The following is a 13,339-nucleotide window of genomic DNA, read 5'->3' on the forward strand; positions in this document are numbered from 1 at the left end:
GCAGGGAGAGGGATTCTCTGTGGTATTTACTGCATGAGAGGGCTGGGAAAGCCTCAGAGAACAGCCAGTCCTATCGTCCCATTTTACAGATGAAGACACTGAAGTCCAAAGAGGGACAAAGACCTGCCCTGAGTCCAAAGGTGAGTTGCCCATAGCAGAGCCACATTGAGAAGCCAGGTCTCCTCTGTGGCCCCGATGGGTATCTCAGAGAGGTCATAGTCCAGGCCAGACCCTGTGATAGTGACAGAAGGGAATCTGAAGCCCTTGAAGTCCTGGCCCTACCCCCACCCTAGTCCCAGAGAAGCTGCAGGGGAGGAGTGAGGGGATGAGGCTGTGTTCAAATTCCCAGACAGAATGAATAATCCACTAATGAGAACTCATGACAACCAGACATCACTTCATGTTGACTCGGCAGCCGGGCCCCTGGATGTCCCTCTTGGACATGACCACAAGAGCAAAACAAAAGGAGCCTTAGCCATGAGTGGAGTCAGTGGCCATTTTCTGTGTCCTCCCCGCCCCCTCCCACCACCTCTACTCAACTCACAGTACCTGAAATTCCACCATTGTGCCTAGCTCAAATGCAAACTAATGCATTCTTAGAAGAGCTGGTACCAGGAAGGGATAGAGGGCAGGAAGAGGAGCCACCTCAGTTAGGGGCTCTGGAGAGGGAACTTAGGATGGACAGGGCTGGCCATCTTTTATTGAGTCAGTTCCACATGCTGGGCACTTTGTGAAGTACTTTACAAACTTCTTCCCCGCGACTTCAAGACCCCCCTCCCTGTGACCCAAGCATCACTGAACCCGTCCAGCGTTCAGTTTACTCTCCTGTAAAATAAAATTAGTTATAATAGCTACCTCTATAGGCAGTTGAGTGATTAAATAAGAAAAGATGTGTAAAGTGCTTCCCACATTGCCAAACACAAAGTAGATGCTAATTAAAAGCTAATTATAAATGAGACAACCTATGTGATAAGACCTAGAACCCACCCAGTTCACACTTGTCAAATCTGAGCTGTTAATAGGATAAATGTTTCACCACTTGCTATTGGAATGGGGCAGAGCTGGAGGTGGAGGATGGTGTCTGCCCAGGGCTATGGGACAAAGGAGCTGTTTAGAAATCCAGGGCATTTCTGCTAAGGCAAAGCCCAGAGAAGGGGTGAGCCTACAAGAAATGGGCCACGAAAGACCAGCACCTCTCTTATCTTTTAAAAGCCTCTGTCTGGGGGCGCCTGGGTGTCTCAGTCAGTTAAGCATCCAACTTCGGCACAGGTCATGATCTCACAACCTGTGGGTTCGAGCCCCACATCAGATTCTGTGCTGTCAGAGCAGAGCCTGCTTTGGATCCTCTGTCTCCCTCTCTCTCTCTCTCTCTCTCTCTGCCCCTCCCCCTCCAGTCATTCACACACACATGCGTGCACTCACTCTCTCTCTGTCTCTCTCTCTGTCAGAAATAAACATAAAAATAATAAAAATAAAATAAAAGCCTCTCTCTGAGGTTTGGGCCTGGATGGGCTGATTCCAGAGATGCCCACATCCTCTGGATTGAACCAAGCCAGGAAGTCCATAAGAAGTAAGAACCTCATCGGTCAGGAGGGAGAGGGGAGTGGCAGAGACCCAAAATGAAACAGAGACATCCGGAAGACAGCCATGTGACAGCCACTACTACAAAGCCCTTACAGCGCCTGTGCTTGGTCTTTACCTACATTTTCTCATTTCATCCTCTGAATAACCATGTTAAGTGTGTCGTTATAGCCAGACACGGATGAGTCTCTAATAGTCGAATAATGACTTGCCCAAGGTCATTGCCCATAAGCCCCAGAGCCAAGATTTGAGTCTAGACCTTGCTGGCTGCTCAAGACCATGCTTGAAACCTCTATGAAGAAGGAGCAGGGAGAGAGCTGGTGCCAGAACTGAACCTCCCCTCAGAGTTCCAGAGCCCCTGACCTAGGGCACTTGGTCCTCCCAGTTCCCAAACCAGTGCTTCCTAGACACTCCAACAGCTTACAAGCCCAGGAAACATTTGCCTCTTCCAAGTCTGACCCTATAAGCAAGACCGGGGATACCATGGGTGGAACCTGGCCATGCATCAGACCTGGGGCAGAAATGCTTGGGTTTTAAAATAATAACATTTTACTGTACTAACCACATGCCAAACATTCCCTTCAGTGCTTTATATATTATGTTTAATTCCCATAACACCCTATAAAGTAGGTGCTTTATCATACCCCTTTTACAGATAAGGAAACTGAAGAATGGAGAAGTTAGGCAATGTGCCCAAATTCGCACAGCCTGGGAGAGGCAGAGCCAAGATTCAGTTTCAAACAGTGAGGTTGTAAAGGTCATGACCATAACCATTCACCACATTGCCCATCAAAACAGCCAACTACTGCCCCCAAGCCCAGAGCCACCCAGGGTGCTGGGGGTAGGATTCAACTTACAATACTCCTATTTGCATATGCTTTCTAGAGTGCAGAAAGTGACACCTGTGTCTTTGCAGACTCAGCACAGAGAGGCAAGCTGGACTGCCCCTACTTTTGCTTCTGTTCTGAAGGACACAGTCCCAGGCAGTCAGGCCACACGGAAACACGAAACCACTGACTTACTAAATTACTTGGGTAAGTCATGTCCCCAGGGCCCTAGGCCCAGGTCCCATGCATATGATGACTTGACAGGATGAACCTGTTCTGAAAAACCCAACTCCTCATTCCACGCACCCTCCTTGTTCAGAGCACTCTCCAGGGTCCTGATATGCCTCTCCTGCGTACGGATGGGCAGGGCGTCTGTAGACCCCAAAGCTTAGTTCTCTGAACACGTTCTTTAAAACCAGACAGGTAAATCAACATTTTAGACATGGACTATTATCATAAACACACACAGGAGCTATTTCTTAGATTCACCACCACCACCACCACCACCACCAAGGAGAATCCTTTTGTGAAGTTCATGAAATAATGCACCTGTCCCTCTTCTCTGTTGGTGGCTCTGTTCCCATCTGAATTTTCACGTAAAGGCTGTGCCACACTGAGGTGAGCTGGGCTATATAGCCCTGGAATTGGGGTAAGTGTGGCAGGAGGTATATAGCCCAGGTGCTCAGTAAATGTCATTAATTGCCATTATCACTACAATTATCTCCCCTGAGCAGCCCCTCTCCTGTGGGACCCAGATGTTCACCCCCAGCTTGTGGCTCCAGAAAGCACATCCAGTGAGAAGGCAGTGGTCTCCATTGCTATGCCTGAAAGATGGAAGCATTAAGGAGAAGGAGGAGAGAGGCCCTCCTTTCAAAGGCTACTCAGATCCTCCCTCTCCTAAACCGCCCCCACTGATGGACCTGGAATATCCCTGTCCTACCTGTGCTTGCAAGTTAAAAACTGGGTACAGTGTCTTCCTCAGTCTTCATACCCACCCTTCACAAGTTCTTAAGGGGCAACCTCATGAGTTAACTCCAGTTGGTTATGGAGCCATCTGTTACCTCTACATCCTGCTTCTCTGGGCCCCTGAGACTCTATATCTCAGTCAAGAACCAGGCAGCAAGATTCTAGTGATTGAAGAAGGCAGGGACCCTCCCCATTCAAGGAAGGGGCCCAACTCATGGGGAAAGAGCTGTATCCCAACTACAACGGTAGAGGATAGGGAAAGAGAAGGAGCTACCCCTTTTTCTTTTGCTTCCCCCTCCCACATTCTCCCAGTTATCCCAGTCCAGAAGGGGCAAAGTCTCAAGGAAGAGGCCCCTTACTCTTGTCAGCACATCCAGCCCCAGCCAGCCACAGGACACCGTTACTCAGGCTCCACTAAAGAGCAACAATGCAGACTCCACTGCTAGGCCTGAGGACCCTCAACCCTCCTTTCAGCAAACACTTATTAAGTACTTCCTGTGTGCCTGACCTGTGTCAGGAAATTATCTTACACTTAATCCCATTGGATCCTTGTGACAGCCCATGGAAGTAGGTATTTTACAGGTGAGGAAACTTAGCCCAGAGAGGTTAAGTTATTTTCCCAAGGTCACACAGCTGAAGACAGGTGGATCAAGAACTCCCTTTTCCAGTCTGATGAGAGTGGCTCTCCTGGCCCTGCCTCAAATGGTTGATCCCACAGGGCTGGCCACAGCACAAACCTCTGCCTGAGTACAAGGGAGTCTCACTGAGGGAGTAAGGAGGAAATGAATATCTGGACTAGCTTACACCTGCTCTGGAAGAACCTTCCCAGCTGGCTCCCTGGGTCTTGAAAGGATATGCCATGTGGGCAATGGTCAAGGCAATGGAGGAGGATGAAAAGCAGTCACAACCAAGGCTCAACTTCTTCCTTGCTCCCTGCCTGGCAGAAAATCAGGCTCCCAGAGCACAGCTGGGCTGAGGGGCAGGGAACAGAGAGGAGGTGTGCACTGAGGGGTCCAGGAGGCAGCTGTGCCCTCCTCCCCTACCTGAATAGAGGCCACTCATTTGTCTGGGTCACTGCGGAAGACCCCATCTGAAATGTCAGCCTTTTCTGAAAGGGCCAGGGGTCACTTCACCCAGGGGCCAGGTAACCAGAAATAGGCCTGCTGATTTTTCAAGAGAATCCAAAAGCCAGTCTTTCCTCAGAAACTGTCCATTTTTTAAATGTTCAATTTTTCAAAAGCAGTCCATGGACCAAACATTTGCCATCTCTGGCTTATGCCCTTAGATATGCTCCCAATGTGGACCCAGCAGTTCACAGGTCACAGAGACCCTGCCCATCTTCCCTCATCTGAGCCTCAGGGATCAGGAGTCCCTTTTTATAGATGCAGAAACTGAGGCTCAGAGAGGACAGAGTCTTTGGTGAGGCCAGGCCCTGACCTCAGGCCAGGCCTCCTCCTCCTCCTGCCCCAGATCAGTGAACTGACCCCTCAATATACCCAGATAACACAGCAGGCCCTTCTATGAGAAGAAACCTGGCTCCACCCAGAAGGGACTAGCCTGAGCACAGAGGAGGATCCGAGGCTGCTCAGAGGAACAAGTCCCAAGAGCCTGGGGCAGAGGGGGGCACTGATTTTACTCACCCCTCTATCCTCTCTGGGCCCTTTTGATTGACATCCTTTGTGGGAGCAGCACCCTCCACCTAGGGCCCAGAAGAAGTAAAACTAGGTGGCCTGTGGGCTGCCAGCAGCCCTGATAGTGGGAACTCTGACGGATTGAGTTGGATTTTCTTCATCTGGAGGTGATGCTGGCTCTGCTGTGTGTTAATCTCATCAATATTTTCATCAAGAAGTCGCTGCATTGGATGGTGCGGGGACTGGATGGGGATAGGGCTCAGGGGCCTGAGTGTGCAGGGAACTAGAGCCCAGGACCCAAGACACCAGGCTTCTCATGGGAAGACTGCAGGGAGGTGAGAAAATCTACAAGTCCAAGACAAGGAGGCACCAACCAATATCCTTTCTTGGCATTTAACACACATGCACATGTGTGCTCAAGGCATGTGCACGGAAGCACCAGCATATGCACACATGGTGGGTATACAGGCAGATATACATGGATACATTCTCATACACACCCCAAGCCTTTGTTCACACAGTGCTCCCCACCTCCCCTTTTCTCTGAATTCCCCATGTCATATTTTGGGGGTCCCTTCCAACCCTAGCCTATGGAGCCAGACAGGAGCATCTGGACCATTATTGGGGGGGGGGGGAGGGAAGGGGGGAGGGCGGGTAATACTGACTCCCAACACTCTGCATGACCCTGAGTATGTGTGAGCGAGAGAAGAAAGGGGTCCTAGAGCAGGGTGGCTCGTAAGGATCAGGACAGTGCCAGGACTGGCAGAGGGGCAGGGAGGTGTCCCAACGCTGCCAGGACGGGAGTGCTGAGACTGCCAGCAGGGGACAGAGGAGGGCACCCCTTCCGGAGAAAAGGACGCCAAAGCTGAGTCTGAAAACCCTTCCTTCGGCGCCCCCTCCTGGAAGTTCTCCAGGACTGCCCTGGGCAGAGTGCTCCGTCCTCCTGAGTTCCAGGAGTTCTGATGGTGGGCAGAACCAACTGGACACTGCTCTCAGGAAATCTTAAATCCATCTCCCGCCCCCCCCCCAACCCCCCTCCCTGCACCCAACCTCCTGGATGAGCACCAGACCCAGGATTGGACTTTTAAAACCCAAACCCTTCTGCGGTGGGGAGGTAGCCTTCAGCAACTAGCAACGGCGTAACTAAATCAAGTGTGATTGGTCAGTTCCAGCTCAGAGGAGGGAAGGCGTGAGCTGATTGGCTGGCGATGTTTATAAAGGGAAGAAACAGCGACCGCGAGGTAGCAGTCCCTATAAAGGGAGATAGTAGTACTTGGATGAACTCCCTTCCGAAGCTCAGAATTGCCCCCCTCGCCCAGGCAAGCCAAAGAGGACCACTCCCGGTGGAGTTTCAGCCGTCCCAGCAGATCCCAACCTTGGTGTTCCCAGGCAGAGGGGCCCAACTTAGCTTATGGGGAGGCAGAAATACTTGTAATAGAGTAAATATTTTTGGTACCCAGAGAGTTAAGCCTGGATTAACCAGAACAAACCTATAAGCATTCCCCAGAGGGTCCCAGCTCCTGTATACCCAGACAAGTTCCTGGAAGGTTGTCTGAAAATTTCCAAGCTGAATGGGCTTTGGGGATGAAGTAGCTCAGTTCCCATTACACAGATGAGGAAACTGAGGCCCAGAGGAAGCAAGGAAGAGAAGGGGAGGGAAGAACTGGGACCCTGTTCTCCTGACACCTGGTCTGCCCCCCGCTCTTCCCTCTGCCCCCAGACAAGCCTGCAGATCCTTCATGAGGCCTGGCCCTTATGTACCACTATGCCTTTGTATGAGTATCTGTTATGCCTTCCTTCCACTCTGCCAGGCAAACCCCCATCCATCCTTCAGTTTTCACCTCAGGGATCACCTTGTCCAGGAAACCTTCTCAGATGCCCCCTTTCTCCATCCTGGTACTCCCATGGCTTCCTGCATGCCATCTCTCATAGCTCTGGCTGCACTGGAGTCTCAGTGTTTACATGTCTGTCCGCCCACAAAGCTGTGACCCTTCCACGGCAGGGTCAATCTGCTCCATTCTCAAGCCTTCACCACCCAGGCAGGGCCCAGGGCACAGCTGGAGGCTGAGAAGGAAATGTCTCTTCAATAGAAGAATGAAAGACTTTGGTATTTTAATCTCATAGTTTGCCTCTAGCATGATTTCTATTTTCCATGTGCCCAGCCCTGTGCTTGGTAGGAGAGAAGGGAGAGCAGAGGGCCAAGTCCTGCCCTTGAGAGCTCCCAGACTGCAGCCGGGACAGAAGATGTGTAAAGTCAGGGTTTCAGGTATGGTGTGCTCAGGGCTACTACTTAGATGCCTGGGTGCTTAGAAGCCTGGGTACTTAGAAGCAGGGCTAGGACAGCTTTTGCCCTGGCCTCAGGTATGGTGTGCTCAGGGCTACTACTTAGATGCCTGGGTGCTTAGATGCCTGGGTACTTAGAAGCAGGGCTAGGACAGCTTTTGCCCTGGCCTCAGTGCCATGCCGCAGGCAGATCCAGGCAAGGTGCTATCCACTTTGTAGGTCTTCCCAACAGTTATGGAGCAGTGAGACTGCTACCCTGAAGCTCTCAAGCCGCAGCTGCACGCCTCCAGGGGACATTAATCACCTTGTTTGCCGCGTCAGTGCTGCCCCTCTGGAGCCCAACTCCATAGACTGTAATGTGAATGGCTTCCCTTTGAGCTGGGTAATGTGCTGGCTCTGGGTGCTCAGGGCAGCCGAGCTGACGGTGGGCCCCAGCAGGAGTCCTCACTGTCACCTTTGCGGTCTCCCTAGTGGTCGTCATGGCTGGGGCTGCCTAAAGACTGCCAGCTCTGATGCCCCTGCACAGACCCGGACGCTCGCAGCTCTGAGCCTCTCCCCTCAGCCCCTGCTCGCCCCTTGGCAGCCGCCTGGATGGCTCCACGGATGGCATGCCTGCAGTTATGAGCCCCAAGACACCCATTTACGGCAGGTGATATTTACAATTTCCAATACCAGACAAAGAGAAGATGAGGGTGTAAGAACCTCTCCACGCAACGTGGCACCATTTGAGGAGTACCCTCTGTGTGCCAGACACCATGCAGCACTCCTAATTCTCACAAATATCTTGGGAAAGAAGTATAACTAGTCGCATTTTGCATAGGAGGAAACTGAGGCCGAAAGACGCTCAGGGACTTGTGTCCTGCCTGACCCCGGAGCTTTCCACCTGCCCCCTACTAGCCCAGCCCCCAAGAACCCTCTGTCCTCGGGGACTAGTGACTTATATCTGAAGTAGCATTGGCCAAGCCAATGTGACAAGAGGGCTACACAGGTGTCCCCTCCCCAAGGCTGTGGACTATCCTATCCTGCAGCAGACAAGAAGTGTCTCCCTGGTGCTGCATGCATGCAAACGTGGCTGCATGTGCACGCGACTATGTGTGCATATGCTTCATGAAGCAGTGATGTGCCCTGCTCTTAAACAGGCTGGCCTCAAATCTCAGTCACAGGAGCTAAGAACGTGGGTACTGGGATGCCGCTTACCATCCGTATGACCTTGGGCGAGCTACTTAACCTCTTTGTGCCTCTGAGTCTTCATCTGTGTGATAAGGATAGTAATGGCGCCTTCCTCAGAGGTAAGTTTCTATAGAGCGTCTCGTGCATGATGTGTGCCACATGAGTGTTAGCTGGCGGTTCTTCAGCTGGTGGTTTTTCCCCTGAGTACCTACTATGCGCCAGGGAGTGTGAGAGGTGCTCAGACCACAACACAAATCAAGACAGGCACCGGTCCCACAAGGGAATCAGTCTATCAAGACTCCTCATGGCTGCCTCTTTCCACAAAGATGTACTGACAGAGGGGACAAATGATTGAGACAGACAGAGGACAGGAAAGGTAGCATCAGGGATTCCACTCCCTTGGTTTTCCTCCTGCTTCTTTGGCTGTACCTCCTGTCCTCTGCCGGCCCCGATTGTGGGGGACTCCCAAGGCTTTGTGCCTGGCATTTTCTCTCCCCGCAGCCCACCCACACCGACCCACCCACCCTCTTCCATCTCCACACAGAGAGCGCCCACACCCCTGCTTCAACCTGGCACACCCAGCTGCCTGCTCAACATCTCCACCTGAATGTCCACCATGTCCAGATAACAAATCACTCTCCCTTCAGCACCAGGTCTACCCTTCTTGTGGGTGCCTATCTTAGCGTCTGGTACCCCGTCACCCAAACCGGGAGCCTGGAAGTCCCCTGTCACCTCACGCTCGTCACCCACTCATTCAACCACCAAGTTCTGTCAACTCTACCTCCTAACTGACCGTGAATCCATCCATTCTTCCCCACTCCTATCGGGCTCCCCCTCCAGTCCAGCTGCAGTAGGCGCTCTTGGTGCCCCACCCAGATCCCTTTTACCTGGCCAGTGCATTTGTCCCCCAGATGCTGTGAGTGCTGGCTGCTAACAGCTCACAGCTGCCCACAGCGAAGGGGAAGGGTGCTGACTGGGGGTTATGCCCACAGCCTATGGCTGACAGATCCCCCTTCCCTCGGTCCATGCTCCTCCAGCTCCAAAGTGGAGAGCTTAGAGAGCTCCCCGCTGGGACGGGCTGTGAGCAGACCCCAAGTCCTTGCCTAGCTTCCTCCCCCTCCTATCCTGCCACCCTCACTCCTTTGTGGAGATCACTCATTTAATAAATCTCTAACACTCAGGCCTCCTTTTCTGGCTGCTTCTCAAGAACCCTAAGATATCACCTCCCATGCTGGGCCAGTCAGAGCTACACATCCCAGGGCCGGGGGACAAGCTTGGGGGGCAGGTGGGGGCTGGGCTGGGGCAGGGGGGGTTGCGGGGAGCTCTGGGAAGGGAATACCAGAAATGAGCACCGATCCTCCCTGCCCATCTTGCCTAAGGGAGCTAGTCCAGGGTCCACCTGGCCTCCCAGACGCTGTGATTAAGTTTTGTGCCAGAAGGAGAATTGGGAGCTGGTGCTTCCCTCCTCCCTTTTTTTTTTCTTTCCTTTTTTACTTCCCTTTTGCTTTTTTTTTTTTTCAAAGGCTGAGCTCAAGTTAATCAGATAAATTCCTCGCCAGTCACACCAACAATTTTTCTAAGGTTCAGTCTCCCCAGAGCAACTCATAATTACTCCAGACTGAGACATTAAAGCAAAGGGGAAAGAAGAGAGGGAGAAAAAGATGTTTTTAATTAAAAAATTAATTTTTCCAACAGACCCACTGACAGCTGCCCGGCTGTGGTGCTTCCTACCCCCAAGACAATCCCTCTCCATCCCTTTCTTCCTCATTAAACCTTGAGAAAGGAGTTGGGGCTGAAGAAAGCAGCCCCTCCCCTAAGCAAAGCTTCCTCTCCCTCCAACTGAAGCCTCCAACTCTGGTTCCTATAAAGTAAGTGGTTGGATTGCCGGATTCTCGGTGGGAACAGCAGACGTTGAGAACAGGCTTTGGAGTCAGACAGATACAGGCTCCCATTCAGTCACTTAGGACATGAGTGATTTGGCCAAGCTCCCTGGCACCTCTCTGCTCCATTGAGATCCTCAGGCCAGCAGCGTCGACGTCACCTGTTAGAAACCAGAATCTTGGACCCCACCCCCAGATCACCTGAACCCGAATCTGTGTTTTAATAAGATCCCTGGTGATTCGTGTGCACATTACATTTTAAGAAGCACTGCCTTAGTGGCTGGGCCTCAGCCACCACCTCTGGAAAATGAAGATAATAACAGCCTCTGTCTTGCAGCTTAGTTTGCAAAGATTATGAAGATATATAAGAAAACAGTCTGGCAAACTGTAAAGATGGAACCGCAAAAAAAAAAAAAAAAAAAAATGAAAAAACTACTTATTACTCTGAACCATTCTGTTGTTTGGTGTCAAACCTCACATCGTCAGTCAAGATGGTTCTCAAATCCACACCTTGTGGACCTACCACTAACCCCCTCCACATGCCTGCAAACCTACAACAGTGACGGAGAAAACTTTTTTAAGAAAAAAAAATGAATAAAAAGGGAGGCCAGAGGAAACTGGCCCAGCAAAGCCACATGCTGGCTCAGGGACTAGATTTGCAATGCCTACAAAGTCACCAAGGGTTAAGAGCCCTGAGTGGAGTATTTTTAAAAAGGATAAAACCAAAATTTTAGACAATAATAAAAAAAATTGTAAGACTTGGTTTTGCACTGGAGACTTCAATGGGACTAAGGGAGTAATGGTAAAACCAATAGTTGGAGGGACAAAAAGAGAAAAAAACCCATCAAGATGAGCTTGCAGAGCACAATTTCAAAAATGTAAAGATACTGAGGTTAAATCAACAGAACTTATCAAGGACAAAATAAATAATAATCTCAAAATGATTTGCCATAAGCCCATTTAGAACTCCAAAAAAAAAAAAAAAAAAGGAAAGTTGGTATCTGCCAAAAGAAGCAAGAACATAAGAAACAAAGTAAGCATAAATGTAACAAGAATAGATATACATGAAAAAATAACCCACTGGAAATTTTAGGAATGAAATAATATTGTCACTGGAAAAAAAAGCAAAAAACCTTCAATCAAATGAAGTCTAGACTACACATGGCCAAAAAGAAACCTGGTGAATTACAAGTTAATGCGAAGAAATTTACATAGACCATGCTTCAAAAGGCAAAGATATAAAAGATCCATCAAGAAAAATAGAGGGTAAGAAGAATTGAGAGGTTCTAATAAACACCTAATAGGAATTCCAAAAGAGAATCAAGAGATCAAAAATATAGAACCAGGTGTGTATATATATATATATATATATATATATATATTGACTTCAGCAAAATGTAAAGTGAACCTAAGGGAAGGAGTGGATATAAGAAACAAGAATGAGTGCAGAAAATTGGTAAAAAAAAAAAAAAAAAAAACAGAAAGAAATATATGTATACGCACACACAATATATATATATACACACACACACACTATATACATATATGTATACATACACACACGTACACATATACACATATATAAACACACACATATATGTAAAACTGAGCTATTGGCCATAGAATAATAGTAATAATCACAATAATAACTGCAATTATATTTTTCAAAAAGGGCATAGATTTAAGACAATTTTAAAAATTCCTTACTTGTCCGGATGGACAATAAAGATACTGAATAACCTTGAACTTTGTTAGAAAAACTTATAAGCAAATATATATATTAAAATGTAAAAGTGGGGGACACCTGGGTGGTCTCAGTCTGTTAAGCATCCAACTTTGGCTCAGGTTTTGGCTCTCGCAGTTTGTGAGTTCGAGCAGCATCAGGCTGTCTGCTGTCAGTACAAAGCCAACTCTGTCGCCCTCTCTGCCCCTCCCTCACTTGTGCATGTGTGCTGTCTCTCTCAAAAATAAACATTAAAAAAATAAAATAAAATGTAAGAGTAGGGATGCCTGGCTGGCTCAATCAGTGGAGTGTGAGACTCTTGATCTTGGGGGTGTGGGTTCAAGCCCCACTTTGGGTGTAGAGATTACTTAAAAATAAAATATTAAAAATATTAAAAATATCAAATATTTAAAATATTAAAATACTTAATTTAATATTAAAATATTGGGGCGCCTGGGTGGCGCAGTTGGTTAAGTGTCCGACTTCAGCCAGGTCACGATCTTGCGGTCCGTGAGTTCGAGCCCCACGTCAGGCTCTGGGCTGATGGCTCAGAGCCTGGAGCCTGTTTCCGATTCTGTGTCTCCCTCTCTCTCTGCCCCTCCCCCGTTCATGCTCTGTCTCTCTCTGTCCCAAAAATAAATAAACGTTGAAAAAAAAATTTTTTTTTAAATATTAAAAATGTTTAAAAATAAATAAATAGGGGCACTTGGGTGACTCAGTCAGTTAAGCATCCAACTCTTGATCTCGGCTCGGGTCATGATCCCACAGTTCATGAGTTCGAGCTCCACATAGGGCTCTGGGCTGACAACATGGAGCCCACCTAGGGTTCTCTCTCTCCCTGCCTCTCTGCCCCTCCCTTGATCACGCTCTCTTTCTTCCTCTCCCTCAAAAGTAAATAAATAACGTCAATGCTAACTTTATAAATAAGAACAATATAACTTTAAAACAATATAACTTAAAAAATAAAAACAATAAAAATAAATAAATAAAATGTAAGGGTAACCGTCCATTATAAATACAACTTAATAGCTTGTGAGATGCAGCTAAAGCAACATTCAGAAGTAAATGTATAGCCTTAAATGAATTCGTTAAAATATAGAAAAATTTTAAATGAGCACTCTGAATTGTTTAACTCAAAAAGGGAAAAAATGACCGGTGGTTGCCACAAGGGAGGCGGGGGGGATGGGTGAAATCAGTGACAGGGATTAAGGAGTTCACTGGTTGTGATGAGCACCAGGTATTGTATGGAAGTGCACTATACTGTACACCTGAAACTAA

The 13,339-nt window shown here is 48.7% G+C and overlaps 1 long non-coding RNA gene across 2 annotated transcripts; it reads left to right on the forward strand.

The window, feature by feature from the left end:
- Positions 1 to 2,466: 2,466 nt before the first annotated feature.
- Positions 2,467 to 11,816, forward strand: LOC123582677. Of its 2 annotated transcripts, none has more exons than XR_006704512.1 (3): positions 2,467 to 2,615; positions 7,760 to 8,577; positions 10,154 to 11,816. It is a non-coding gene; the product is annotated as an uncharacterized LOC123582677 (long non-coding RNA). The 2 variants fall into 2 exon arrangements; XR_006704513.1 differs by having other exon boundaries at positions 8,428 to 8,577.
- The last annotated feature ends 1,523 nt before the right edge of the window (positions 11,817 to 13,339 follow it).

This window comes from Leopardus geoffroyi, chromosome B3 (genome assembly GCF_018350155.1).
Source record: "Leopardus geoffroyi isolate Oge1 chromosome B3, O.geoffroyi_Oge1_pat1.0, whole genome shotgun sequence".
Taxonomy (NCBI): domain Eukaryota; kingdom Metazoa; phylum Chordata; class Mammalia; order Carnivora; family Felidae; genus Leopardus; species Leopardus geoffroyi.